We start from the raw sequence: 4,397 nt of genomic DNA on the forward strand, positions 1-4,397 counted from the left end.
GTTAGATACATGCGTTTAGATTCAGAGCCAGCCGTGTTTATGTGGGAGGATGATGAAGTCCAGAGAGATTTGGGATTTAGAATGACTCATGATGTAATGCAGCGCTGAGAAAGAAAGTTCAAAAAAATTCAACAAGATCACACAAGGAGAGTAAGGACTGACTGTTCTGTATGTACACACGTGAAGAAACTGCTCTTTTGAACAATTAAGAGTAGACGGACACATCTGAATACACACACACACACACACTTAAACCTCACACCCCACTGTCCTTTCAACTGACAATGGCTGATTGCTACATTCTTCCCATACGTGGGCTAAACATACAGATAAAGTGGCTGAAATGCAAAGAAGAAATAAATACTTCTAACCAGCTCAGCCAGAACAAAGAATGGGGCAATCAAACAAATGGCCCAATAATATGAGCCGGTGTTTACTGTAATAATCATTAAGTTGATCCCATGCCTGAAACAGCTGTGACTTCACCATTTAAAGGCTCCTTGTTGCTCTCCAGGCAACACACACGTCAGATTCATAACAAGTCATTCAATCACATAATATTTTAACATTTCCACTCTGTTGCTGCTGTAATCAGAGAGATGCAGCACACGCTTAGGCTGTGTGTGAATGAAGAAGAGCAGTATGAGCGTGGAAAAAGGTGAAGTAGTTAAAATGTAAGATACAGTCTGTGATGATTGATTACTATTAATCATATATAGTGAAGTATGGCCGACGTGTGCAGGGCCGGGTGGAGGCAACCCGGGTAATCAGGGAGGTCGGGTATCAAAACACAAGCAGCCACTCCATCCGTGTGTGTGTGTGTGTGTGTGTGTGTGTGTGTGTGTGTGTGTGTGTGTGTGTGTGTGTGTGTGTGTGTGTGTGTGTGTGTGTGTGTGTGTGTGCGCACGAGCATGCATGCTGGGATTCCTCATGCCTGTCTCATTGTCTTGGGCCCTGTAAGACAAAGGGTTAAGTAAATGTTTGGGGAAGATAAGGCCACTCACCCTGACAGGCAGCAGGCCTCACTGCCCAGGGGGACCCGGGCCCAAATACATCACACACACACACACACACACACACACACACACACACACACACACACACACACACACACACACACACACACACACACACACACACACACGGCATCATCCGCTTCGCTCTTCCTGTCACTTTCAAATAGCGCGACACACTCACTCCAACACAGAAAACGGCAAGATCTTGTTAATATCGTCTTATCGTCTTATTAGCTAGAACACTCAGCCAAGTGTGTGTGCAGTGATGCCATAGCAACAGATGCATTCAAGCCCCAAATCCAGACGTCAACTCAGATCTGCAGATTCAAATTCATGCTTGGACAGGTGTTTATACAGAGAGCTGCGTTTCAAGGACACCTACTTTTCAGGTAGATGCTGATGACGTCACGATGATGTCACTGCTGAGCCGTTCGTAGCTGTGAACTCTCCGAACAAGCGAACGCACCGAGGGAAGAAACCCTCATGAAGTCATCGCCGGCTGGTGTTAGCAGCGAGACCTCGGCGTGATGGACTGTTCATTCATCACGGTCACACTTTGCTTGGCTTTTAGTGGCTGTCGCGATGATGTAGAGGCCCGCAGCAGCGACGGAGGGCATTCCGGTATACAAAGAGACGTTTGGTTTTTGTAACAAATTAGCCGTTGGCGTAAACAGTTCATTTATAAGCCTGTGGCCAGAAAGATTGGGCCGTCAAACAGTTTACCAATCCTCATTCTTTGGCCGTGTCCACATGGGTGTGAGTACAGAAGCTGGGGGAAAAATCCACAAAGGTGTAAACAACACGGGGAAAAAACGCCAAACGCTAAATGGAATTTGCAGATCATTCTTAACCATTTGTTTAAAGTTGTTTGGGAGATCAGATGGTGTTAAATGAGCTATTGATCATGGACGAGTATACAAAGCTGATGTTCAATCTTCCTCCTGATTGAAGAGTTATTATACTGTTTTATGTGGTCAACACCCACCTGGCGTGAAGCCCAGATGTTTAAAACTGCTGTTAAGAATTACTGATACATAACATTTGACCTGTTTCTGCTTTGAATGGAGTGTTACTGAAAAGTGACAAAGGCCTTTTGATAATAAAGTCAAGCTTGGATGATTGATATCATGTAAATTATTGTCAAAACATAGCAGCAGAGGCTTTTTGGGCCGTCTCGCCCAATTATACAGAGCGTCTGCATCAATCCGCACCCCCTCTCACAGAGCAGCTCATCGTTTCGCAGATAATGTATCTTCCCAGAATATGAGGTTCACCAGGTTCTTCGCCCCGTCGCCGTAACACAGTCGGCCTCCTTGTTACAATGGAGGGCAGCGGGAGCAGACAGCTGGATTAAACAATGCCACCCACTCGCCGCTCTCAAGGTTTTGCCGCGTAACCTCGCCCGGCGCTCATTAGTGACTGCTGACTGCCTGAGATTGGGAGTTTGGAGGGGTAATAATAACCTGAACGCCTCCTCCTCTTCTTCCATTAACTTTACTTTACTTGACTCTCTCTCTCTCTCTCTCTCTCTCTCTCTGTCTCTCTCTCTCTCTCTCTCTCTCTCTCTCTCTCTCTCTCTCCCACCCTGCTGAGTTTTATCAGTGGTCCTGGTCAATGTCCTCCTGCCATGTCTTGATGTGATTTATGTCACGGGCTGTGAAGTCGACTTATCTCCCTCCTCTCCCAATTCCCCCCCCCCACCCTCCTCCTCCTTCTCCTCCTCCTCCTCCCCGCAGAGGAATGGCTCCCTCCATCTCAGCCAGCCTGGCTCCTCCAACGGGGACTGGGAGGAGGGGTTGATTGAAGGAGGGAGACAGCAGAGGTGTGAGGGGGAAATTCCTTTCCAGTTATCCACCTGTCCTGTGAAATTACGAGCGCCGCACCAAACCGCAACACAAGTTCAAACTATTAGTGTCTGTGTATGCGCAAGTGTGTGAGTGTACTAATATGTGTGTGTGTGTGTGTGTGCTGCACATCCTCGTCCACCGGTGTTTCCCATCCTCGTGCTTCTCCTTCCCCTGGTCTTTGATGTGCTTTTAAAGTGGCCCGTGCTCTCTCTGCTTTCCCTCTCACTTGACAATTGTTTATTAGTTTTGAAATGGTCTTAGAGGGCCGTATGTGTCTCTCAATGGCACACTTAAAGAGAGAATAACTGGCTTTGAAACAGAGAGAGTCAGATGATAGGAAGTGCAGAAAATGAGGGAGCACCAAAGGGAGAGAGAGAGAGAACTGTGTTTACGTTTTTATCTGGGCTATTATGATGGAGTTTGCTGGACGGAGAGGAATGCTTGTCATGGGAAGCGGGGCTAAAAGGAGAGAGGGAGGGATGGAGGGATGGAGGGATGGATGGAGAGCAAGAGAAGAAAGAATGAAGAGAATGCAAAGGAAGCAGATAGTGCAGAGACACAACAAGAGGGACTGAAAGTCATCACGGAGAAAACGTGAGAGAGAGAGGAAGAGATCCGGGGCCGGAGACCACCCAGGTGTCTCCCCGCTCCTCATCGCAGCCAGACGGAGGATCTCTGCCGGGTCCAAGCTGAGGGACACGTCTGTGGTCCGTCTCAGCTTTAGATCCTGTGACTCAGCATCCAGCAGCACGACTCTGCAGATCTGTCCTCCGTGCTGGCCCGGGGGTCAGAGGGTGAAGAGATACGTTCAATCTCTCTGGTGCTTGCTTTGGGGCTGTTGTGTAGCATTTGGTGTTTGGTTTTTCTAGAGACAGACTTCTCAATTGAATCCCACAGTGCAAGATAAGATGCATTACACAATCAATGAGCATTGACCAAGTGCTCATTCAATGTGAGGACAAAAAGGTGAAATAAGGATTTAGCACATTCCCTATTTAATCAGTCCATAGTGAATGAACGATACTAATCTAATATAATATTGTCTTGTTTGTAACAGACTTCTCTCTTTGTTATTTAACTGAAACACTTTCTTAACTTCTCCTCTTTTGTGTAAACCAGGAACAGAAACACGTCACAACCGTTCAATCTTTCCCTGTCCTCATCTTTCTCTCCCCGGCTTTCTCCTGTCATCCCCACTCTGATCTCTAACCCTCACTTTCTTTATACTTCTCCTCTCCGCTTTGCCTTCTTCCCCTCAACCTTCTTGCCTTTTATCCCTCTCAGGCCGCACAGCCTGTCCCCAATCCCTCTTCCGTTGCCATTCTTCTCCTCTGCCATCCTCCACAGGTTCCTCCAGCGATCGTTTTTCAGCTCTGCCTCATCTGCGGCGGCGGCGGCGGCGGCGGCGGCGGCGGCGGCGGCGGCTGTCCCTTATCGGCCCATGAAGAGGCTAAGAAAACAGTGTGATGTGGGATCCTTATAGGCCTAGATGGTGTAATTGCCTAATTGCTTTTTTTTCTGCCGTCAGGGGTTC

This window comes from Genypterus blacodes, unplaced genomic scaffold (genome assembly GCF_046128005.1).
Source record: "Genypterus blacodes isolate CSIRO-AG114 ecotype Tasmania unplaced genomic scaffold, CSIRO-AGI_Gbla_v1 ptg000156l_1, whole genome shotgun sequence".
Taxonomy (NCBI): domain Eukaryota; kingdom Metazoa; phylum Chordata; class Actinopteri; order Ophidiiformes; family Ophidiidae; genus Genypterus; species Genypterus blacodes.